Genomic DNA, 27,694 nt, shown 5'->3' with positions numbered 1-27,694 from the left:
TTTGATCAAGTTATCGTGTTAACGGTCAGACGGACGGACGGACATGGCTCAATCAAATTTTTTTCGATATTGATGATTTTGATATATGGAAGTCTATATCTATCTCGATTCCTTTATACCTGTACAACCAACCGTTATCCAATCAAAGTTAATATACTCTGTATGCAAAGCACGCTGAGTATAAAAAGGCTAGCATAACACTAAGTAAAATCGAACCCTGAATAGATTTTGTTCGAAAAGATGGGTGCCTGGACAAATTCCCGGAAAGATACTTCACAGGGACACTCTCCGGGTTGGTGTAAAGTTATCCTGCAAATGTGAATAAAATCGACACAGTGGTTTCGGAGTCCTTAGGCTGCATACAAACATGTGTACATCCTTCATTATATATGTACTAGCTTATGCCCGTGGGTTTTACCCCACGTTTCTATAAAAATATGCGGGCTACGTGTAACTGGCCATGGGTCAAATATGAGTTGGTAAGATTGACTTCTGCTACAGCTAATGACTGTTGTTGTATGATATATTCATATTTGTAACATGATTCGCCTCGCGTAGTTGAGGTTGACAATTGAGTTGCAGAAGCCCTGAAGCTATAAAGGTTTGTATTGCCCTCATCAATCCAATTTAACTCTTTACTGGATTTCAATGTTCTTGCATGAATACTTCCAGAGTTATGCTGTATCAAACTTTCCATTTGTATGGTAGGTGCCACCCCCTTTTTATATTGAAGTTATGTTTAGCCTATGACCATATTTGGAAGGTTTCTAGTGCGTGATTCAAACTTAGTTGTGATCGGCCGATTTGTTTAGGGCGCAACCCGATTTTTACCTACATACAAACATTCATAATTTGAACTTTATACATATATATATATATAAATAGAAAATGTGGATAGACTGAAGTTAACAAAACATTTTAAGGGCGGAAGATTACTAAACATCCAAAAGGAATAACAGCCAAAGAACACTGTAGTCAAACTTTATCTGCTTAAATAACCTAAGTTTGAACGGTAGCCATAGTTCTAAAAAATCCCATTTTAAGAAGGTGCCACGCCCCTTTTTCCCCAATTCTACATTCTACTGGAGGTGTTAGGACCTAACCTCATATAGCTCCTTCCCAATTTTCACTATCCTACAATTACTACATCCAGAGATATGCAGTATGAGAATTTCCATTTATATGGGAGGGGCCACGCCCCTTCTCCCCCATACCACATTTTCTTGGGGGTGTTAGGGATTGACCTCATATAACTCCTTACTGAATTTCAATGTTCTAGCATGAATATCTTCAGAGTTATATAGTACCAAATATTTATTTTTTATGGGAGGTGCCACGCCCCTTTTCTATCGATATTATTTTTAGCCTATGACCATCCTTGGAAGGTTTCTAGTGGGTCGATCCGTTTAGGACGCAACTCGATCTATACTACATACATACATAATTTGAATTTTATATATATAGATATTGTGCACAAATATTAATATATATAGAAATATTGTTTAAGAATTTTAACGAAACGTTTCAAGTTTTGAACGAAAGGATATATTTCAAGAGACGTATGCATCCTTAACCATTATCAACACTACACGCACAAATATGTATGTATGTATGCTGATATGAAATGAAAATATATACATATTTACACCTATATGTACCTATAAATGCATTTCCGAAGTTAAATAACGCTAACGAATGCTGGCTTTTTCACCATTCGATCTAATTCAACATGTACATATGTATACTGTGACGCATAATGTGATGTGGTAAAAGTCCCACTCAAAGCAAGTATGCTCATACAGTTCACAGCGGATAACCACACGCACTACATTTCCAACCTGTTAATTTAGTGTTACATCTTAAAATTTCACTCTCATAATTTTTTGAAAGCGCGCTTAAGGTGTATAACTTCAAATATATTCAGCTTTTAACGGCTTAGTTTTAGAAGCCACCTAAAGTTCCACCTTTCGATGGGCATATCAAGCATTTAAATTTATGTCAAGCCTTTAGATTTTGCTTTTGTAAGACATTTTCTCTTGGTAATATTTTTTTAAAAAACTGCTATGGATTTTAAAAATATTTTTTTGTGCTACATAGCTGCAAGCATAACTACGTTATTTCCAGAACGTCATATAGGCATGTAGTTAATATTTAAAAAATAAATAAATGTAAGACGCAATAACCTCCGAAGAAATTTTAAGCCGAGTCTCTCATCCAATTAACGTTCTCCTTTTTAATTTTTCCTAAAAATTGGCGGGACGGGACCTACATATATGTTTTAAAAGTTTTCAATGAGACACTTTTCATGACATAAATACACTCGGAGTGCTTGCCAAACACATCCGAGATGCGACCCCGCTTAGAAAAATTTTCTTCTAATTGAAAAAACTTGTTTCTAAAATTTTTGATGTTTCTTTACCCGGGGTGTGAACACCACGGCGGCCGCCGTATTAAATATTAATTTTATCGTTACTGCGTATTTATGATTTGAAATAATTTTATTTACTTAAATGTTCAATTAGGAATAAGTCTTATTGATTTAATTATTTGAACTGCTTGCTTAATGGAGTAACGGCACGATAATTCCCTACCTTAAGCTTATAGGTACACTACAGTTAAATAAAATGTCAATATGCTTAGAATATTTAAATAGGATTAGTAATCTGCAATGCCATTTGTGTTTGTCTATTAGTGGCTTTGATCTAAAAGTTCTTAAGCAAATACATTTGAAATTTTTGTATGCGTTAAAATATAATTACTTATATAATAAGTATGAAATTCAGTGGTGGATCTAGGGGAGGGGGCGGCTATGGGGCCTAAAAATGATAAATGATAAAAAATTCTTTAGTGGCGTTTTATGCAAAATATTTCCTTACCTTTTCATTTCACGTTGTGTAAGTGATGACACTTGATAATCGATTAATGTTTTATTACCAGCTGATTACCACGCTGCCATATCATCATAACGAAAAAAATAAAATAAAATTTCGATGTAATTTGATACACACATTACAAATTTCACAATCCGAGTTGCCCAAATAGATTTGGAGCCAAAAAAGGGCAAACATTTTAAAGAGGGCCAAAAAAAGGGCTAGGGGCTAAACCCGAAATACAGAGCTACAATTTACTACCCTTTCCAGGACTACATGATTTCTTCATTGACGTCAAGGTTCAAAGGTGAATTTCTGAAAATATAGCCTCTGGAGGGACTGATTCCAGCATACTCTGCAGGAGTAACGATTGAAGAAATTGTACTTGCTGCTAAAGTTTATAAAGAAGATCTCACCAGTCACAATGAGACAGTGCTGAAAAATGAGATTTTATTGATGCATAACCATTGCAAAAGTGATCCATTAAAGAGTGCTCAAACAGCTACTGATGCCTTGAAAATCATTAAATCAGCACACTTTTCTTCATTTTTTCCAAACGTGAAGGCACTGTTGCAAATATTTGCGACTATCCCCGTGATATCAGCGACCGCAGAGCGTTCTTTTTCTGTTCTAAAGCGCTTGAAGACTTATTTGAGAGTCAATATGTCTGAAAATCGACTGACTGGTCTGGCACTAGAGAACGTCCACAAAGAAATATAAACGGACATTGAAGATATAACCGATCCTTTCTGTAAATCGAAGCCCCGACGACTCGAATCTTTGGATTGGTCGATAGAAGATTGAAACAGCAATAAGTGGGTTTGAAAGAGAGGTTTTTATAACTATTTTTATATGGTTGTTATATCATTATCTCGAGTGTGCTGAAAAAAAGAAGAACTTCATTTCAGAAAATATTTCTTGTACTTTATTAGTAAGTTATTTAATTTTTTTAATTTTGAAAATCCTCGTTTGGTCATGTCATTTTATATTCTGTATACATTTATTTAACACATCATGGAAAACAAAAACAAAATTTGAAAGTGAAAAAATGTCAAGCCTTTTTGGGTAATCCGTTGGGTTTATTATTATTATTATTGCAAGGGGTTTATTTCCCACAATAACTGCTGTTGGCTTTGGTAGTACCACCTTGGTGAAGATTTATTTAGCTCGATATCCAATGTAGGATATCAACTGGAAAATGTGCTGGCTATTCATTTGATAATCATAATATATTATATTTCTTAAAATCTCTCAAATGATGGAGAATAATTTGAGAATGATGTTGGATATCAACTTGAGAACTATCAGGCTTAAGAATAATAAGAGAATAATGTTGTATATCAACTGCAGAATTAGAAATGTATTTCTCCAAGAGAGGATACATATTTTTTTATTTTTATTGAGTAAACAAAATCTAAGGCCCATATTACGTTTCACGATCAGTGACTTTTCACGATCACTGGATTTTGACTCAAGCGATAACTATGCAAGTGTTAAACTATTTCTAAATATTATATTAATTTATAGATCTAACGTATATTTGTTTCTAGTTCACATAGGTATCCGATCCACCATATCACAGCTATTCGATTCAAAAAATGAGTTTCGATCACGGATAGTAAAACGTAATACCGGCATAGCTGTTGCCGTATCTTCAAATTATCTATATAATAAAAAAACAATGTTGCCGTACAAAAAATTCTACCCAAAAGCCGGCCTTCTCTGTAGTTTAACTACAGTACTTAGTTCGAGCTTAGCTAAACCAACTACTAAAAACCCGGGCCTTAGCCTTAATGCTTATGTCTGGGTTATGTTATTAGCTTACTTTCTTATTACAAGCAGTGTAATAGCTCCACCACAATCGTCGTACCTTTTCGTTTCTCCCCGTCTCTATCTCCTGTTCAAAAAACTACCATCTTACGTGTGATTTTTTTTAAATTGATGCTTGAGAAGATTAAACAACCTTCAGAGTTTAACCGCTTTGGAACTATATTTTATTAGAACATACAATAACTAGAAAACGAAGCGGAAAAGATGGCTTTGATGGTGAATGAGGATAAAGCGATGTATCTGCTGTCTTCAAACAAAGAGTTAGCGCATATGCGCCTTGGCAAGCACATCATAGATCATTATCGAACGTTCGGTACTTTTGGGGCCAGATAGTTAGTAGCATAATGACATCCACGTTGTAAAAACGTTCGCCGAAGACTTTGTTGTTGACATAATCAAATTACGTCAGGGGTAAAAAAAGGAAAGACTAGGGAGATAGTTGCTAATTTTAAAGCATAAATCATCAATGGACGGTTAAGACCCTGCTGTAATTAGCGTACAGTGATCACCTTGGAAAGAATGGTTTTGATATCACGTTCCTAAACTGGAACGGAGCCTTTCGACTATTCAAATAATTTGGGGTACATGTTTTGAAACTAGTTGGTATGGTAGACCCTTCCAAATCTTGCAGCAGCGTGTTATGATTGACTGTGTCAAAAGCTTTCGATAATGGAAGATGCACTGGTTTTATGTGTGCTTCTGATAACCTGCCGTCTGAATTTTGTCAAAGGCGGAATGCATTACGTATTGTCGGCAGAAAACATTCCGCATTTCTTCGCATCCGACAGCACTTAATCGCTAAATGTTATGGATATTTTGTCATTGTGCTATATCGGAACTGAAAAAGAACTTTATAATTGATTATAGCCTATCAAAAGCGGCAGAGTAGTTACAGTTATTTATACCTCCCTCCCATTTCGCACGCTTGTGTTTGTCCACAAGTTATCTGATGCTTAAGAATATGCCAGTTATTTGAGGGTTGCTGGGGTTGTGGCTTATGGCACAGATCAAGTTTTCTAACCAAGGTTGCGGGCCCGGTTGGAAAATTTGGTCGTATTTCCAGAATTCTTTTTGCTTATATTCAAGCCGCTTCCTTTTTTGAAGTTGATGGTAGTGCGGTGCCCAGACGTGATGAATTCGGCAGATCGCTCACGCGAGAGGAGTGTGGATCAGTGGTTGTTGTTGTTGTTGTATCGATAAAGACATTCCCCTATTTTTTGGGGGGGGGGGGTGGTCCTTTGCCGCCATAATATGACTACATTGAACCTTCTAAGCCATCCCGCACGCACCCATTATTTCCGTGAGGAACTTGGTCTCACCATGCTGCTAAAGAAACATGATTCACCAAGGGTAGGTGAGTTTGACAATTGGGTTAGATAAGCTATAAATTGCACTGGGAGTTCCTTGAAAGGGCTCCGCTACACAAACCCTTAAATCATTTCAGTATTTTAATTACCTCTTACGACAGGCATACTGAGGTGGGTAGGTGAGGTGGGTAGGTGGTTGGATGCCTATGTTAGCATCGGCTGCCAGCTGACGACTCCGAAGTGTACGTTTGTGATGTCTGGGAAGCTATGACGATTTCCTACCATACGTTTGGGGGCGTCCCCGTGCAGAATGTCGTGAAATCTATTTGATCTGCTGTCAGCTTGCAGGTTGCTATGCGTGATGGACATTGAAACCTACTAATATTATGTGTCAGTGCACTAATATCAGAGAAGTACACGCTAGGGTAGCAAGTAGCGATGGGATATATATTTTAATGACTTCCAAATTCGATTCGCCTAACTGAATAGATATGAAAGCTTTGCCGGTGTTAGAGTCAATTATATTGCATTGCAAAGAGTATGTGAGACGACTGCGTGGTTTCGATCTTTCCTGTGCACCTCAAAGCTGAATAAATTCTGCAATGCCTCTTGTATCGCAGCTATTTAAATGTTGTGAGGGGTCACTCTTGCCAATAAATGCTACTTTGGACTAAGCAGACAATTGGAAACTAAAGTGCTTTCTCCTCAACTCACTTATCTTACACGTCCTGCCATATGGTGTAGAATCATGGACGCTGACACCATCAGATGTGGCTGCGCTGGGACTGTTCGAGAGAAAAGTATTCGAAAGGCTTACGGATATCTACGCGTGGGTGACGGTGAGAACCGAAGAATATATGTGCAGACATAAACATAGTCCAGCAAATTTAAACACCGTGGTTGTGCTCTGGTGCAGAAAGATTGCTCTCGAAAAAACATAATATTTTAATTATCGAAATCTTCTTTTAGTTGTACTGATGCAGAACTTTTGCGTCGCAACTTTGAGTAAATTTGTCAACTGGGAGTTTTATTTCTGATTTAATTATTCACTTTTTTATGTAAACCTGCTGTCAACGACAATCTGTTTACCTAAAAGTTTTGCATATACAACCTTCTTTTAATACATACATATGTACATATTTCTCAAATACATATAAATATTATATTTCGAACTATACGATAGATACATTTCCATAAACATATTACAGTACGTAAGCAACATGAATACATATGTACATGCATGTGACACCACGGCGTATACGCAACCTCTGCGAAGTGGGTTGGGTTGTCACCCTTTGGAGCCAATGACAGTTTATTTACATGATATTACAATCTGAATTACAAAATTACCTTATGACTCGAATAGTTTTAGCCTCTTTCCGTTCCCTTACTAATTGCATGTAAGTGGTTGTGTGGGACTTTTGAAATAATTGTCAATTTATGTGTATGAAAATGTTGGCTCCAAGTTAATTATGCAGTGCAAATGAGCTTAGGGAGACTCCCTTTGTAAATTTTTAATTGTGTTAAAATATCAGCTACGGGTCATCTTATGTGATTAATAATTTTAAATGCAACAAGCCAAAATAACTCAAAAGCAATTGTCATTGCTAAAAAACTTGAAAAGAGGAGAATAGTTTACGCTTTAGCTGAACATAGCTAAAAATAACCAAATTTACAGAAAACTTGTATGTACCATGGAAGATTAGTTTACCCGAACATATAAGTTAGGTAAGGGTGGTTGGCTATCTATGAAGAAGCCAGGGTTAGCTTGGGATAGCTGGCTTATTGTGATAGTATTGCTGTGAGCTGAAGTCCTTCCTTATATGAATGTTGAATAAAATGTACCATTTCGCCCTAAACGATTGTGTCATAATTGCAAATTTGGTGTAACTAACATATCAAGGCGTTTAAATTTGTTCACAGAAGGGAATAAATTTTCATCATTTTGGCCACATAGCTCAATAAATTATCACTACTTACTAAGTAGTACTCATTAAAAAAAAAGTTAGGCGTAAGAACCTTCCAAAATCTAAATTTTACTTTTCAAGTTTCTTTTTCAGGTGGAATTTGCTCTTATGGAATAGGAACCCCCTGTTGAAAACTAGGTCTACCCAACGGAACGCTTACACATTTATCTATCGAACCACTTTCTACACAAAAAATGGAATATATAATACATGATTCTGAGCCAAAAAATATATTTTTTGGGAAGTGACGAACTCAGCGGGGTTAAATTGAAAAACAACTCTTGGTTGAAACCCAAATCATTTATGTACGTTCTTTGCCAGGACGTGCCCGGTGAACCCCGTTATTAATATGCAATAACCCACCCTTGCAGAAGAAGAAATCACACTACCAAGGGAAACCCGAGTCACCATTGGCCAACTTCGCTCTGGATACTGTAACAGGTTAAACTCTTACTTTTCCAGAATCAACCCCGACACTGGGGGCACTGTTAATAAAACAACAGCAACAACTGAAATAGCAATCTATTCTCGGAGGAAACTGTACATTGCAGGTGGAGTAATTAGTCATGCACTTCCAAACTATTCATGGGGAGGAATCAGGGATAGAACTAAGTAGGGTAAGGGATGTGTGAGAGAAAGTGGACAATTTTTTTTTTAATTTTAGAAAATAGTATATTTCGCCATATTTTAAGTACTTATATATTCAATAATTGATACACAGACTTGTTCTGGTTTTCTGCGAATTCGACTTTCTTTTTTGGGCAGCTGCTTTTACAACGGTAATACCATAGTGGCCAGAACCATGTACAGCAGTACCCCGTTGTGTTCCGTTATATATATAAGAAGAATTTGGTTTTTAAATGGCCCCACGCCAGTTTTTAAATATTATTTCGAGAAGTTTCTTTTATATAAATGTGTTGTGTCAATGTGGCTTGTCGCCATGTTTTTTTTCATTGTCGCCATATTTTTTCACCGTTACCATCCGTTATGTATATATATAAAGCGAGTTGGTTTTTATATGGCACCACGCCAGTTATTAAAACTTGCACGAATTTTTGATTCCTGTTAGGAGCGCAAGAACACCACCCTAACTCCAGGTCAGGGAGGTATCGCATCTCCTAATTCAGCCAAAACGGCCGAGGGATGTACAGAAGCCAACGTTTAGGCCTATTTTAATTTTCCACTCAACGCAAAAAAAGCCAGAAAAATTGCCGCTGAGTCGAGGATGACACCGCACGTGTACTCACGCGAAAAGACAAGACCGGAATGCGAATTCGACTTAGAAACTGTTCTAGTTTTAATGAGTTAACCGGGGATTGCCCGTATCGCTTTAAATGTATGAAAACATTTATTTCAAGCAATTTTTAATTTTATAATTTATTTTAATAATTTGGGAAAAATTTAAACAACGTGACATCAGGACACAAGGCGACAGCTGTTTCGATTATACCTTGTAAATCTCTTCAAAGCCTTTTCTCCCGGGAGTGGGAGTCGAACCCGCACTCATACGATAGTTGAAATGGTTACAAACGTATTCAGCTACGTCATGCCTTAGTTGTTGTAAAGTTTTTCCCAATTGCCTTCTTTCGCATATATTATCTTCTACACATCACATAATTAGTATGTAGTTATGTGTTGAAGTTTGCATGTTTGTAAGGCGGTTTTCTGGTTTTCTTGAACAGAAATTTTTCCATTCCAACTCAAGTACTTAGAAAAAATGAATTGAAAGTAATTGAAAAATGTCATTACGGCTACAAGATCAGCGAAAATTGTAACTGCTTGTGAAAACCGGAACGGGCCTAATAATCATTCTAAATACGAAAGAGATGAGTAGGAGGAGATGAAGAGGAAAATGGAGAGGAGGTATAAGAGATAAGGTAGCGAGGTAGAGGAGAAAAAGGATATGAGGTGGAAACAAAAAGAGAAATTATAAGACGTATCGAGAGAAAGAGAGTCGAGAAGTAAAAACACGGAGTAGAACGATTATGGCAAGGAATAGTGGAACGGGAGAAATGGAGGTAATGAAAGGGAGAAAAAGAAGGAAAGAAAAAAGAAGAGGATGATAGTTAAGGAAAATTAAGGGGAGGGAAAAGCGGAAAGCCAGACAAAGAGCGGGAAGATAGTAAAGTGGAACACGATAATATAGAAAGAGCGGAAGGAACAGAAGAAAAGTGGAAATGTTTGGGGTATAGAAAGGCAGAATAAAAGTTTTATTTTTTGTGCTGGCTCAAGGTCCAAAAAACTCACTAACACACAGTGTTCGGTTTTACTGCCAATATATTTCGGGTACACTTCGGAAACCATCCTCAGGGCCAGTTTCGTATATATCTGCTCCCTCTAATGTGTGCATACTAAAGAGCAAAAGTGGATAAAAAACTGGTCCTGGATACGGTTACCGCAGTGTAATCAAAATATATTGGTATTTAAACCCAATACTTAATTTCATTGGGTTTTTCGAAGGAGAATACAGATGGACTGAAATCCTCAAAGGGAAGTGTTATACAACGGTTTAGTTCACTTTGGAATTATTTTTATATTTGGTTAAACCACAGCGATGTGAGTAATACAATGTTCAAACAGAAAAATAAATTGGGGCAATTTCGATTTAAATTGAGTGGTGTTCATACAACTCAATTTAGCTGACTCAATAGGTATTTCATAGCTGGTTGACTCATCTCTACAGCAACAACATACCTTTGTTCAGACTGTCAAAATGTGCGTGTTGGTATTAGGCGAATGGAATAAAATATAAAACTTTGAAATTTTTGTGCGTTGTAAGAAAATGTGTTCAATGTTTTGGTTTCATTTTGAGTGTGCCATCTTCTTTTGAAAATCCCTACTCCAGTGAAATGAAGAAAATAAAATCAGCTGATGAGATGAGCCAACCATATAATTGAGCCATGCGTAACTGACGTTTAAATCTACTCAATAAACACACTTTACAAGGTTGTATTTGCAGTTTCAAACAATTTATTACACAATTTTTTTTAAATTGGCAATTTATTATTACAATTTATTATATGATAAATTGCATAATAAATTGTCCAAATGGTATAAATTGACAATTTGGTGTGTGTTTGTACCTAGTATAAGATTTCAATATAAATTTTATAAAATTATATTTTAACAAAAATTCTTATTATGAGTTAATTAAAGAAAAAATAGACACAAACATATTTCGCCATTTACATAGTTTTGCGTGATAAAAAATGCGTGGGTACAAAGTTGCCGCGAAGCTCGAGGTTTAATATACAAGTGTAAGTCTAGACAAATAATTTTTTGTTTTTTTAAAACTAACAAGTCGATAACACGCCGATCAGAAATCGGTACCGCTCCGATAACAATAGCAAATTGATAGCCTTTAGATGATATATAGATATTTTTTCAATAAAAAATCGATACTTTTTCGATAAAAAATCGATATCTTTTCGACAACAATTCGATAACACGCCAAAAAAAAATTTGGTGACACTCCGATAAAAAAAAGAAAACTTTTCAATGAAAAATCGATAAATTTTTGCTACATTTTCGATAAATAATCGATGACTTCTCGATAATGAATTGATAACTTTTCTATAGCATATCAATACATTTTTGATAGCAAATCTTCAACTTGTCGAAAACTTTTTGGTTACATATAGAAATAAGTAAATAAATTCTTTGCATGATTTACCTCCGAGGAGATTCGGACCGAGTTTTTTTTCTAATTTGCATCATGCTCTTTTTTATTTTATCCTAAAAATTGTCTGTTCTGCCGACTCCGAACGGCATCCACAAGACATATTAATTTTCACTGAGAAGCTTCTTATGGTATTTGCCAAACCACTTTCTAGGGCGGCATCCCTTAGAAAAACTTTTTTCTAATTAAGAAATATTTTTCTAAATTTTTGATGTTGCTTTACACGAAACTGGGAGTCAGAACCTTCGGTGTGGTAGGCGAAACACTACCACCACGCCACGGTGGCCAACGTACCTATATCTTTCGATAAATAATCCATAACTTTTGGGCAATAAATCGATAAATTATCGATAACTCTTGCGCAAAAAGTCAGTAACTCATTGATAACCTTTGCTATCAATAGCAAATTTATGATACCTCGATAACAAATCGATAGCTCGACTATACGTCATAACTAACTCGCCTATACAAGATCGATTACTAATCGATAACAAACTGACAACCCTTCGATAACAAGTTTATAATACTCCGTCCGGTTTAGGTTTCAGCTTCGGGTTTGACTTGTAAACCATCCTTTCCTCTCTCCTCCTCTTGTTTTCCTATCCCTTCCTTTAGATAAAGGGTTTTAAAAGTGGTATAACTCTTTTGTTAATGGCACGAACTTTTTGAAAATTTTATGCATTTTAATACATATGCGTGTACATCGTAGAGAAAAAGGTATTGGGCTTTGTTTGGTTAGTGCATTTGTGAATTAAGGTATGTTATCTTCACAAAAATGTTTTCGCGGTGTTTTTATACTCAGTTGAGCAGAGCTCACAGAGTATATTAAGTTTGATTGGATAACGGTTGGTTGTACATATATAAAGGAATCGAGATAGATATAGACTTCCATATATCAAAATAATCAGGATCGAAAAAAAATTTGATTGAGCCATGTCCGTCCGTCCGTCCGTCCGTCCTTAACACGATAACTTGAGTAAATTTTGAGGTATCTTGATGAAATTTGGTATGTAGGTTCCTGAGCACTCATCTCAGATCGCTATTTAAAATGAACGATATCGGACTATAACCACGCCCACTTTTTCGATATCGAAAATTTCGAAAAACCGAAAAAGTGCGATAATTCATTACAAAAGACAGGTAAAGCGACGAAACTTGGTAGATGAGTTTAACTTATGCCGCAGAATAGAAAACTAGTAAAATTTTGGACAATGGGCGTGGCACCGCCCACTTTTAAAAGAAGGTAGGTAGGTTGAACTGGCCGGTCCATGAGGACCTCACATAGACTGATTGAGTCCGTAGTGTTACCAGAAGTTTGTTTTAACGACCAAAATTTTGCAAGCTGTAATTTGGCAGTCGTTGAAGATATCATGATGAAATTTGGCAGGAACATTACTCTTATATATGTCTGCTTTATAAAAATTAGCAAAATCGGAGAACGACCACGCCCACTTTTTAAACAAAATTTTTTTTAAATTCAAATTTTAAAAGAAAAGTTAATATCTTTACAGTATATAAGTAAATTATGTCAACATTCAACTCCAGTAATGATATGGTGCAACAAAATACAAAAATAAAAGAAAATTTCAAAATGGGCGTGGCTCCGCCCTTTTTCATTTAATTTGTCTACGATACGTTTAACGCCATAAGTCGAACAAAAATTAACCAAACCTTTTAAAATTTGGTATGGGCATAGATTTTATGACGCTAACTGTTTTCTGTGAAAATGGGCGGGATCGATTGATCCCACGCCCAGTTTTTATACACAGTCGTCCGTCTGTCTTTCCACATGGCCGTTAACACGATAACTTGAGCAAAAATCGACATATCTTTAATGAACTTAGTTCACGTGCTAACTTGAACTCACTTTATCTTGGTATGAAAAGTGAACGAAATCCGACTATGACCACGCCCACTTTTTCGATATCGAAAATTACGAAAAATGAAAAAAAATGCCATAATTCTATACCAAATACGAAAAAAGGGATGAAACATGGTAAGGTAATTGGATTGTTTTATTGACGCGAAATATAACTTTAGAAAAAACTTTATAAAATGGTTGTGACACCTACCATATTAGGTAGAAAAAAATGAAAAAGTTCTGCAGGGCGAAACAAAAAACCCTTAAAATCTTGGCAGGAATACTGTACGTGGTATTACATATATAAATAAATTAGCGGTATCCAACAGATGATGTTCTGGGTCACCCTGGTCCACATTTTGGTCGATATCTGGAAAACGCCTTCACATATACAACTACCACCACTCCCTTTTAAAACTCTCATTAATACCTTTAATTTGAGACCCATATCGTACAAACTCATTCTAGAGTCACCCCTGGTCCACCTTTATGGCGATATTTCGAAACGGCGTCCACCTATAGAACTAAGGCCCACTCCCTTTTAAAATACTCATTAACACCTTTCGTTTGATGCCCATATTGTACAAACAAATTCTAGGGTCACACCTGGTCCACCTTTATGGCGATATCTCGAAACGGCGTCCACCTATGGAACTAAGGATTACTCCCTTTTAAAATACTCATTAACACCTTTCTTTTGATACCCATATTGTACAAACAAATTCTAGGGTCACCCCTGGTCCACCTTTATGGCGATATCTCGAAACGGCGTCCACCTATGGAACTAAGGATTACTCCCTTTTAAAATACTCATTAACACCTTTCATTTGATACCCACATCGTACAAACGCATTCTAGAGTCACCCCTGGTCCACCTTTATGGTGATATCTCGAAAAGGCGACCACCTATACAATAACCACCACTCCCTTTTAAAACCCTCATTAATACCTTTAATTTGATACCCATATCGTACAAACACATTCTAGAGTCACCCCTGGTCCACCTTTATGGCGACATTTCGAAACGGCGTCCACCTATAGAACTAAGGCCCACTCCCTTTTAAAATACTCATTAACACCTTTCGTTTGATGCCCATATTGTACAAACAAATTCTAGGGTCACACCTGGTCCACCTTTATGGCGATATCTCGAAACGGCGTCCACCTATGGAACTAAGGATTAGTCCCTTTTAAAATACTCATTAACACCTTTCATTTGATACCCATATCGTACAAACTCATTCTAGAGTCACCCCTGGTCCACCTTTATGGCGATATCTCGAAACGGCGTCCACCTATAGAACTAAGGCCCACTCCCTTTTAAAATACTCATTAACACCTTTCGTTTGATGCCCATATTGTACAAACAAATTCTAGGGTCACACCTGGCCCACCTTTATGGCGATATCTCGAAACGGCGTCCACCTATGGAACTAAGGATTAGTCCCTTTTAAAATACTCATTAACACCTTTCATTTGATACCCATATCGTACAAACGCATTCTAGAGTGACCCCTGGTCCACCTTTATGGCGATATTTCGAAACGGCGTCCACCTATAGAACTAAGGCCCACTCCCTTTTAAAATACTCATTAACACCTTTCGTTTGATGCCCATATTGTACAAACAAATTCTAGGGTCACACCTGGTCCACCTTTATGGCGATATCTCGAAACGGCGTCCACCTATGGAACTAAGGATTAGTCCCTTTTAAAATACTCATTAACACCTTTCATTTGATACCCATATCGTACAAACGCATTCTAGAGTCAACCCTGATCCACCTTTATGGCTATATCCCTAAATGGCATTCATCTATAGAACTATGGCCAACTCCCTCATAAAATACCCTTTAATGCCTTTCATTTGATACATATGTCATACAAACACATTCCAGGGTTTCCCTCGGTTCATTTTCTACATGGTTATTTTCCCTTATGTTGTCACCATAGCTCTCAACTGAGTATGTAATGTTCGGTTACACCCGAACTTAACCTTCCTTACTTGTTTTTTTTTAGTTTCCCCATAGTTGCATAAGCGCTGTCATTGCATTTAATTATTATTATCCCTTCATATTTATCGGCATATGTAGGCGTGTGTGTACCATATAGGTACATACCTATAGATATTTGTTTATTTGCTTTTGGCCTTTTTTATGCCACCTGACGTTTGATTAATCTATGCATTTGTGTATGAGCTGTTCTCGTGTTGGTGTACAAGCAAAAGTAAGCTTAGGCGCCGATTATATGCTATAGCGTGTAGATAAACAACTATTGTCCGATATTATACCCTCTATATATACAGTTCCCTTATTTTTTGTTTTCATAGTCTTTGTGTAAAGACTATATAGGACCTATTGTGATGTTGTGCTAATTTTGTAGTGACCAGCGCGGGTGGTAAGTGACGTTGTACCTCAAATAGCGATTTATCAGTTTTTTTTTGGTTTGCTGTCATTAGCCGTTTGGCTTGGTTGTGTCTGTATGGGGACAGAACAGATAACTATTTCATGAGGTTACATTTGTAGGAGTGCATGTAAAATTTTGCCACTTGAATTACACATATTTATTGATTTCAATTGTGTTAGTCACGGAATTTTTATAATCGAGAGAGAGTTTTTGTGCAGCTTTAATAAATAAATAAAAAAACACAATGACGATAATTTGCGAATTTACTTAGGTCTTTTTAAATGTGTCATTTTATGTATTTCATTGAGGAAATTTAAAGGGATAATACATCTATTAGGTTCATATGAACCATGCCGAAAAACTGAAACAAATATGTATGGTACAATGGTTTTATCCCAGCTTGACTAATTAGCTTAGTTCATCTTGGAACCGTGGGTGTATATTTGTAGGCCTTGTCACTTTAACCGTGACAATCTTCCAATCATTCATACTTGAAACGATAGTATTGTGGCGAATATTAGCATTTCGATACATCACTATGCTGTAAGTAATAAAAAGCCCAACAACATCAAAGCAAGCAACCACACATACATGTAAACATTTGAAATAGAAAGCAATGAATGGGTTAAATAATGCCACGTAGATCGTGAAGTTTACTTCGGACAGTCTCCTTTAACGGAAATTTCTGCAAAAAATTGCTTAAAAATGTAGATATTTTGAGAAGAATTTCAGAAAAACGTGCGGGAAATGTATGTAGATTTTGGTCTGGTAGTTAACTCTTGCTTTTCGCATAATCTAGACCCACAATTCAAAGTGCATATTAACAAATTTAAAACAAGTTATGGGGACTTGGAAATTAGTGTTACACCTAAAGTTCATGCTGTAATTGAACACGTGCCTTACTTTTGTTCAAAACATGGAAAAGGACTCGCTTTTTGGAGCGAGCAAGCTTTTGAATCTGTCAATGCAGTTTTTAAAAAGACGTGGGGGTTAAGTACAGTGTTAAAATATCTCATTCAGAATACCCTAGTCGTTTATTGAGAGCAGTTTGCGAATACCAAGTTGCCATTTGTGATTCAAATAAATTGGAGAAGCTGATTAACGAACTTTTGTGGTTTCAAACAAAAATATGCATTATTTTATAAATTTTGTTAGAATAACTGTTTGCATTGTACGTAACGTTACATAATATAAATGTTTACATTATTTGTTGCAAAGAAACATGATTATTATTGCGTTAAAATAGATTTCCCTATCAATAACGCGTACGAAAGCTTTAATTGCAAAATTTAAAAAATTTAAAAGTTCAAATGACTCTAAAGAAAAAAACGCCGAATATGCGATTTCGCGGTTGACGTTTTTGACACTAGGCACCTCCTACAATAAGCCCACAGAAAAATTTCCAGGGGGGTCGTCAGAAAAATTAAAATTTTTTAAAACCCACCGTGCACATGTAGTTAGCAGCTAAGAGCTAAGAAGAAAGACAAACAGTCCCACATCATGCAATCATCAACTAAGAGCAGAATTTATTACTCACACATATACACACAGCCAAACGTGAATATTAGATACAGAAATGAGAAATAAAATAACAGCGGTTCGCGAAGGCTGTTCGAGCAAAGTCCAGACCTTAGAAGATATATAGGTGAACGAGGCAACTGAGAGTATAAAAGCACCAAAAACTGAGGAATAATCAATCAGTTTTATTTTATCCCGCTATAGGTAAAGTCGGCAAGCAATTTAATTGTGAATTAAAGAACATTTTGCTATACTTATTTATCGGAGAGTTCAGCGATTCGAACCGTAACGGAAGGTGCTTTAGAATCCCTAAAATTCGCTACAGGATTATTATTGCTCTTCAACTTCAGTTTGCGAAGATAATAATATATTTCGGAACTAATTATTTCCGCCGGAAGTTGTTTTAATAGCATACTGCTATTTTTTGATAAGGAGTCCATCGCGGAAAAACAACGTGATACGAAATTTATATATATTAAGATTAAAAGAGAAGCTTGACTTAAATTTCCTCGGCGGTACATCGTATTCAATAAAAAGCTATTTTTGCTTCTCAATTTCTGGTTTCTAGCCTCAAGAAGGCCATCAAGGAATCCTTTTAGAGATCGGCTGTGATAATGATCAGTAAACCTGAAAACTAAAAGTCGATCAACATCCTTTCAAACTTTGTGGTTTATCTGATTTTTATTTTATTATTTTAAGCTATTGTAACGAATGTTAGCAGCACTGAGCAATGCTATCGTCTCTAAGCCGATGCTAAGCAGTGACGTGAATTCACATCCATAGATCAATCATTATGTATCTACATAAACGAAACAATAATTGCGTCTACACATATGTACCATGTACGTATACGAGCAGCGGGGAGTCAATGCACTAACACATGCATATATCGGAGATACTCCTATAAGTATGCAATGAGAAAAACTATAAAATTGTGCAATTGTAGTTACAGCTGAGAAGTTTGAGAGCTGCTGGACTAGTAGATTCTGGAAGCGCCTAGAAGATGCGAAGGTTGAAATCAAAGAGTATAAAAGGCGGCAATTGTAGAGGCGCTGAAATTCAGTTTGATTTGAGTTGTCAAGCAGTTTCGACTAAGACGCTATCTAGCGAGCAAGAGGAGTATTATTTTGAATAGTAAAGTTTCATTTGAGCTATCAATCAGTTTGTTTATTAAGCAAGCTATTCGTTGCACAGTTTGATTGTTATTGTGAAGTTCTTTAATAAAGGCCATTTTGCATTATTACAAATTGGAGTTATTTATTCAACAGTTTAAACAGTAAATTCGTTACACTATGTAACAAAATATCTGACAAACGGTGGAAACGTCTGATACGCCTTCTACTTCTGAGTGGATAGTTATGGAGTTCTTCTATGTTCCTCTGGTGTCAAGAGGGACGAATCTCTCTCCCTATTTCCTAGCCCAATAAGCAACGGAACGAAAAGTTTCAAAGGTCGCTGTAACTCACTTTGATTTATCATTTGAGACTAAACTTTTTCTCAAAGGTTAATTTTCTAACATCTTAATTATTTAAGCAGAGCATTTCGATCATTGGTCTGAAAATAGTTTCTTTTGAGTCCAACTTTGAGTGGCCTTTACACTTACGCAGTCCGTTTTTTAAAAGTATACAATCCCATCGTCAACAGCAACAATAGAATCAAGGTTGACCCTTTGACAATTTGCACCAAATATGGTCCTTTTTATTTAGGTTTGGTCTGCTAGTCTGTTTGTCTTTGATTTGGGATTGGTTGTGCTTACAAAAACTGTTGTTAGTTGGTGCTAGTCATATTTTGATGAAAGCCGTTAACATAAGTTCAATTGCTTACTACTAAACACGTCAGCTAAGTCCGATAAGTTATATAGCTCGGGTACTAGTACCAGATACCGGTGTTAAAATCCCAAGAACCAGCGAGTACAGTAGTTAAGTTTTCCTAATTTCCGCTACTGGGAGTAAACAAGAAGTTTCAAGTGTATAAAATCAACCGTGAATTTTGTTAAGTAATAGAAGCGTTTTATTTATGTGAACGTTACTGTACATATAGTAATTTGAATTAATGTAGGTACTTAGCTATCCCACGTGCATTATAAATATCAAATTAAGCCAAATAAAAATTATACAAAACAAATAAATTGTACGTAAATTAAAAACATTTCAAGTTCAAAAGCGAATTACTTGAAAAATGCCACCAGGCGTAAGCTCAGTTCGAGCCTTCGACTGTAATATGATTATGGCTTGCTATAATTGGATGCATTTTGCACTGTGATGTCATACCAGACCACTGCAGTGTTTTCGAGCTTATAGCTTATATCTGGAAAGCTGCTCACTATCTTATTAACCTGCCGGTGCCTAATACTTTTTCCATTTCTTCGTACCCTGTCGAAGACCAGGCTCTGATGTCTCCGCAGATACTCCTTTTGGTGCCCTGCGCAGCTTGAATCCCCCAACATAAATGAAATTTGGGGTTACATTAGGAAAAGCGTTGGATTAGCTTCATGGGTGTATGAACCCCTCTCTACAGGAAGGTCATAAGGGCTCCTACTTGGTATCACGTACGTGAGTCTCCACAGCAGAAGCAGCCACTTAAACATAACTTAACCAAGATGAATAAGGGTGGAATGTTTGTACAAAAAAAGTTCATAAAGTAAAATATACAAGTAGTCTGAAATTTATTCAATAAACCAAGTGTTCTAAGCAGGGCTTCAAACAGGTTCGAAACGAACCGGTTCATGAACCGAACCACCCGCTATTTTGGGGCTTTGAACCGAACCACGAACCGAACAGTTTTTTTTTCTTAACTTCAAAAACCGAATCGAAAGCCACCAAAAAAAAATGGTTCGGTTCGGTTCAAAATAAAGTTTCAACAAAAATCACTTCACTTATTTAATTCACCACTTTTCTTGAAAATACAACTCTAAGATATAATTGCATATATTTTTTCTCGATGGCAACGCCGTGAGTTGTCACTTTTGATAGTAATAGCGTCTACTGTTTGCGCCTGTGGTCAAAAGCTTGTGAAAAAATAAGCAATTTTATATAATGAGTTCAAACCTCGTGCACAACAACTTTGTTAATGAAAGAGCTTTTTCATTTTTCATTTATAACATAGTCCGAACTATAACACAAGCCACATACATATGTATAATTATAAAAATTTTATTGTTAAATTAATAAAATTTTTATCAATTTTCGAAACTTTTTATTGAAAGTTTTTAGAAAATTTCTGAATTTGCAGTCTTGAAGCTCATTCAATTGTAGTGTAATAGTGTGCAAGTTTCAAGTTGATGAGAATTACCGTTAATTTTTTTAAATTTTTTTTCCCCAAGGGTGTTGCCCATATCTTCCATATAAAAACAAATTTTGTTCATGCGGTGTATGGAAAAAAATGTGCACACCATCTTGAAACTTGCACATTATTACAATACAGTTAGATGAGCTACAAAACTGCAAACTCAGAAATTTTTTAAAAGTTTTTAATAAGTTTGGAAAACTGATGAAAATTTGATTAATTCTTGGGAGCTTTGTGTAAGCCGAACCGAACCGCTTCGATTTTCGATGTGGTTTGCCGCCCTGGTTCTAAGTAATAAATTGAACCAAATTATATATGTATGTAAGGAAGTTAATATTCGTGTGGAAACGGAAACAATATACCCAGCTGTGAGTTCTTATCGCACAATACTTGTATTTCACAAGAAAATTGTCTAATTATAAAGAAAATAAGTTTACTATCTGTTTCTACGAAACGTCAATCATTCTTCTTGTTGTGGCTTACGAAATACTGGAAATTGTTTTAGAAATAATTGTTGCCACGCCCAACTTAAAAAAATGCTACTTTTTGCATTTGCTCTTATCACAACATTTTAGGAGTCAAAAATCGTTGATATGAAGTTATTTTGCATCGGCTATGTTCTTTTTCAAACTTTCAAAACTTGGGAAAATAGTTCGACAAAAGAGGGGTGGCACGTCTATTTTAGAAAATTTTTGAGTTTTACAGTATTCTGTTTCTATTTTATCTCCAAATTATTTTGGAGGTAATATAGGATTAGTAACTTACTAACTTAATTGGCGCTTAAGAGTTTAAATCGTTTTCCACCTGGTCCTTTCAGCGGAGTGGGGCCTTCCATCGGCTGGTTCTGATAAAAATTCTTTTCGCTGTATTTCAATTGGCTGGACTATGTTGATGTCTTCGTTAAACTCGTACAGCTCATCATGGAACATTCTTCGGTTCTTGCCGTCGCCAACCCGTAGCAGTCCATAAACCTTTCAAATACTTTCAGAGCCGCCTTAACTGAATTGCCATGGTCCAGGCTGCTGTATCATATAGCAGGCCGGGTACGATAAGTGACTCGTAGAGCATGATTTTCGTCTGCCGAGAGAGCGCTCAGTCAAAGTAGCATATATTGTGATTCCTCGCTAGATTTCAAAGCTGATGTTATTGTTTGTGTTATTGTTGGTTCTCAAATAAACGAAGTCTTTTACTATTTCGATATTGTGGCTGCCAACAGTGGCGTGGTTACAACGCGCAAATGCGCTGACACCTTGCTTGATAACAGCAGGTACTTCGATTTGTCCTCCGTTTCTTTTACCGGGCTTGGGGTAAGCAGAACCTACGGCGCAGGTGTTTCGGCCCATGATATCAATGTCGTCAGAATATGCCAGCAACTGCATGCTTTTATAGTATATTGCTCCAGAGCTGTTCAGTTCTGCAGCTAGTATTATTTTTTCCAGCATCAAATTACAAAAATCGCACCCTGTCACCCTGTCTGAAACCTCGTTTAGTTTCGAAAGGCTCGGAAGTGTCCTCACAAATTCTGACTAATTTTGTCGTTCAACGTCATTTTGCATGGCTAAACCAAATACAGACATAGCTGCATATAGGCAGTACCATTTCAAAGCTTGCAAAATTCACCTTATTGTCGTCGACTGGGCAAAGAACACTAATATTAAAATCGTCAGGCATTCACTTTTCACACCATAGCATTTGCAAAGAGGCTGATGCATACGCCTTACCAACTCCTCGCCTCCGTATTTGAAAAGTTCCGAAGGCAATTTATCAGCGCCCGTGGCTTTATTTTTTAATCTGGTTATGTGCTATGACAATTCTGACTTCGTCATAAGCGGATGGGGGGATATTAATTTCATCGTCATCGATTGCGTGATCGGTTTCTTCATCCCTCGGCGGTACAGCGCTGTCTCAATTTCCTTCATTTATTAGAGCATATAAGTGGACTACGGATATGCGAACAAAATATATATACTCTGTGATCTTTGCTCAGCTGAGTATGATAATATGGCCACTGTACCACACACACCGGCCCCAGCACGTCTCAAAACTCACGCATGCAAGCTAGTACTTCAAAAACCTATGATGGATTAACTTAAGTTTACGACTGTTGTGTGTGATTCCGTTTGTTGCCCAAAGGATTTATTACAGATTGGTACATTGAGGCTCACGTAGACTAATTAATATGACCTTAAAAATAACAAATTTCAGACCTCCCTGCAGCCGCAAAATGGGCATTAGACCACCAAAAACAGGTGTACCTAATATTTTTTTGTGAGACATGCGAAAACATACAAATTTGTAAAAGAACTTAAGAAATTTTGCTTTATTGAAAGTTCGTGCGTGCGAGTAAAGAAGTAAAGCAATGAAACTAAAATAAATAAATAAAAATATGCAAATAAATTGTTTCATAACGCAAATTGTGGTGAACTTCTAAAAGGCATTGCCTCGACCGTTTACAATGATGTTGGTTTGAGGTGTGCGTACTACGCAGCTTGTGGTATGAGTTCAAGTGTGAATGAGCTTAAAGAAGTTGGTAGGAGTTCGAAAGTTGCTACCGAGTAATGGAACGAGTTGAGGTTATGGACTTACAAAGTTAAGAAAAACATTGCATTGTTATTGCCAAGTGGGTCAATAAAATTTGTTAAGCGCCAAGCGACTAGCGCCAAAAAAGCAATCTCGAGTTTACGTCCCACTGTATAACAGTCCTTGAACGAAAGAAAGTTTTGTTTTTGGAAGGAGAGCTGAAGGAAACAAAAGCGATAAAACAACTTCAAAAGTAAGTTGTATGCAAATGCGTTGTTAAAATGTGTTTTTTTTTTTAAGGCAAACAAACATTCATACATACATTCGTGATTATAAGTGGTGAATAGAGAGTACAGTTGTTAAAAAATAACAGCAACAACGAAGGCAGGAATTGCTTTACTATATCATTGGCAATTTGCATAAATACTGTTCCATGTTTTTCAAAATTGAAGGGCTAAATCAGCGTATTTTTTGAAAAACAGAGAAAAGGTTTTAGAATGCAAATCACTTGAGCATTTTGTGTGATTTTGTTTTTCCTGATATTATAGAAAAATTACAAAGTTTACAAATGGCGATGGTTACTAGGAAATTTTTCTGAATTTCACTTCTTCATCAGCTAGCTTCTCGGGCGCTCGAAATCTCTAACATTCATACTTTATACTAGTGTAAAGGCAGACGCCTTTATCCACTCAGCCATATGTCTGCCCCGCTGCACGCTTTGCAATTGGTCTCTAAGTTTTGCCGTTTTGTTACTATTCCTTTATTCACCATTTAGGTGCATACTAATTATATATGCTTTTTAATCCCAATTGTATGGAATATTTATAGGCGCGCCCTAAGAAAACTGTAAACATTGTAATTTTTCTCTAATATCTATAACAAAAATAATTGTGTAAAACAATTTGAGCATGTCTCGCTAATTACATACAGACAATAATATTGATATAATAATGAACAGCGGAAGCACTGCTAACAAAGGCACTACTTACTATGAATATCCAATGTTACTAAGCTGTTAGGGCAGGCCTATAATTATTTCACACACTTAGGATAAAAAGCATATACAATTAGTAATGGTGGATAAAGTAATAGCAACAAAAAGGTAAACCTTGGAGACCAATTGCAAAACGAGCAGCGGGTCATTCATATGGCTGAGTGGTTAAAGGTCTTTACACTGGTATAATGTATGAATGTTGGAGATTTCGAGTTCAATACTCAGCTGCCGAGAAGCTAGCTGATGAGGAAGTGAAATTCAGAAACATGTCTTAGTAACCATCGCCGTTTGTAAACTTTGTAATTTTTCTCTAATATGAATAACAAAAACAATTGTATAAAGCAATTTGAGCATGTCTCGCTAATTAAATACAGATAATGATTTGGTTTTTCTCCATTTTTTATTTTAATAAGACAAATTATTCTTTTGTATAGAGTTTAAATGTTGTCTCGTAAAAAATGTTTCTTTGGTCCCGAAATAGTTTTTTTTATTGTTACTTGGTTATTTTATATTTGAAGGTATTTTTGAGCAGAGAAGTTTTTCAACTCCTTATTATGACTTTTTGGACTCTATAACCGTTTTCTCACAGTGGTTCTTATTTCACTATGCACAGCATACTTTAAGGGGGCGAGAACAAAACTTACAGCGGACACAACTCTTTTAATAGAAAAGGACTTAAAAAGTAATGAGAGAACTCCGCAAGAGCAAAACAAACTTAATTGGCCCTTAATCGTTTAAACGGTTATGGCCGTCCAACAAGGTGCGCCAGTTGCTTACTCGCTCTGCCAACTCAATTGGTCACACCAAGGGAGTTTAAATAAAGTGGGCCGGAGCGTCATCTTTCATTCGCTTAACATGATATAGCCAGCGTAGACGCTATATATATATATATATATATATACAGCTCGTACAGCTGATCATTAAATCTTCTTCGGTACTAGCCATCGCCAACGCGTAGAGGTCCATAAATCTTTCGAATAACTTTTCTCTCGAACACTCCCAGAGCCGCTTTATCTGATGTTGTCATGGTCCACGCTTCTGCATCATATAGCAGGACGGGTATGATAAGTGACTAGCGATAAAAGTGCTTTCCTCGCCACACATTATTTCAAAATTAGTGTGGGCTTGTAAGCGACTCATATCCCAGTTAACCACAAATCTAGAACTATGCGTTATCTGGGTCCCGGGTCATAGGGGGATAGAGGGTAACGAGAAGGCCGACGAGCTGGCACGCAGGGGCTCATCGGAGATGAGCGAGGAAACAACCAGTGTCGAAGTAGGCATACCTTTAGCAGTAGCTAAGGGGAATATCCAAATCTTCTACTTGAAGAAAGCACAAACAAAGTGGAATAGCATGACCACCTGTGCAATATCAAAATCCATTTAGCCAAACTGTGATGGAAAGAGGACGAGAAGTCTTCTGAATAAATCCAGGGCCAACACACGCAAACTGATAGCAGTCTGCACTGGTCATTGGGCAGTAGGTACGCATGCGGAAAAGATGGGCATTCCGTATAACGATTACTGCAGAAGCTGCAAAGATCCAAATGCCAGGGAGACAGTAGAACACTTTATGTGTAAATGCCCGGCTCTAGCTAGAGCCCGACTAATGTTCCTTGGAACACCGTTTCTAGAAGACCTCAGAGGGTTATCTGTGATAACAATCCCAAATATTCTTAATTTTATCAACAACTCTGGCTGGTTGTTTTAGACGAGTTACATGACATCAAAATGGCTTTAAATAGCTACTTGGGCGACCAGTGTCGCAGCCATTTCACCTACCTACCTACGATAAGTGACTTGTAGAGCATGATTTTCGTTTGTCTAGAGAGGACTTTACTTTTCAACTGCCTACCTAGTCTAAAGTAGCATATATTGGCAATGCTGATTCCTTGCTAGATTTCAAAACTGATGTTGTTGTTGGTGTTATTTGGTATTATATGGTTCTCAAATAAACGAAGTCTTTTACTATTACGAAATTATGGCTGTCAATAGTAGCGTGGTTGCGAAGGCGCATATGCGCTGACTCTTTTCTCGATGATAGCAGGTACTGTCTTTTGTCCTCATTCCCCATCAAACCCACCTTTACCGCATCTTGTAATTGTCACTCAACCGCCTAAGCGATTTGGCTTTTTTCGTAATAAGTCATGTCAGTTATCCCTGTTTCACGATAACTAACGTCAATTCAGATCACGGAAGGAGGTCAAGTTTCCCTCCAACTACCTCTCCCAACTCAGTGGGGGAATCCCTCTTAATCTGCTTCCTAATGGCAGTGTAGACTGAAATATTTGTTTGGTTGAAGCGTTTTCGTCTATTCGCATAACATAACCTAGCCGGCGAAGCTTTTGGGCTTTTATTCGCTGAACTATCTTCATGTGCGCAAAACTCATGCAGCTCTTATACCTCCTTCAATACTCGCCGTCGGCATCACGCACAGGACCATAAATCTTCCGAGGAGCTTTTCTCTCGAAAACTCCAAAAGCCACCTCTTCTTCTCTCGCCATCGTGCATGATTCCGGGCCATAAATGAGGACAGGCATGATAAGCGACTTGTATAGCGTAATTTTTGTTCGTCGAGCGAGAACTGTGCTTTTCAATTGCCTAATCTGTCCGAAGTAGCACTTGTTGGCAAGATAGACGAAGTCCTTCACGAGTCTCGAATTTTTATTCGTCAACAGTAATGTGGCTGCCGGAGCGCGAATATACCAATTCTTTCTTGGATGACAGCAAGTCTTGTCCTCATTTACGGCAAGAACTAATTTTTATGTCTTCTTATCCAATCTAGAGAAGGCTGGAGTCACCGCGCGTTTGTTAAGGCCAATAATATCAATATCATCAGTATACGCCAGTTCGATCTTGTAATAGGTTGTGCATTCGGGGTTTAGTTCTGCTCCTAGAATTATCTTCTTCAGCATTAGGCTAAAGAAATCGCATGCAAGGAAGTCGCCTTGTCTGCAGTCTCGTTTGGTTTTGAATGACTCGGAGAGGTCGGTATCAATCATTCCAAAACTGGTTGTGCTGCTCTTTGTCATTTAGCAGCGCCTTAATTACTATGCAGGCAGCTTAAATTCAGATCTAGCCGCATATAAGCAGCGCCTTTTCATGCTATCAAAGGCTGCTTTGAAGTTGACTAAAAGATGGTGAGTGTCGAATCTCTTATCGTGAGTCTTTTCCAAGAGTTGGCACATCGTAAAGATCTGGTCGAAGCTAGATTTAAGTTGATTTATCAAAAACCGGCCATAACCGTGTAAACGGTTAAGCGCCAATTAAGTAATTAAGTAAGGAATCAAATCCCAACCAATTACACGCAAACATATTCGTACCACCTTAAAAGATGGGTACCTTTGCGTAAACGTAAAATTTTTTTATTATTTGGTCCAAAAGGATTTTGGGGTCAACTCCTGGGCAAAGTAACATCAAAAATAAAAAAAAGCTGTTTTAATTAGAAAAATATTTTT

The 27,694-nt window shown here is 36.8% G+C and overlaps 1 protein-coding gene across 1 annotated transcript in view; it reads right to left on the bottom strand.

Moving 5' to 3' along the window:
* Kif19A (Kinesin family member 19A) overlaps positions 1-27,694 on the bottom strand; it is a 48,305-nt gene that overhangs the window by 19,996 nt on the left and 615 nt on the right. The gene's annotated exons all lie outside the window — the stretch shown is intronic.

The sequence above is a fragment of the Eurosta solidaginis genome, chromosome 1 (assembly GCF_040869045.1).
Source record: "Eurosta solidaginis isolate ZX-2024a chromosome 1, ASM4086904v1, whole genome shotgun sequence".
In the NCBI taxonomy this organism is placed as follows: Eukaryota; Metazoa; Arthropoda; class Insecta; order Diptera; family Tephritidae; genus Eurosta; species Eurosta solidaginis.
This window is presented reverse-complemented; position numbering and strand designations above follow the sequence as displayed.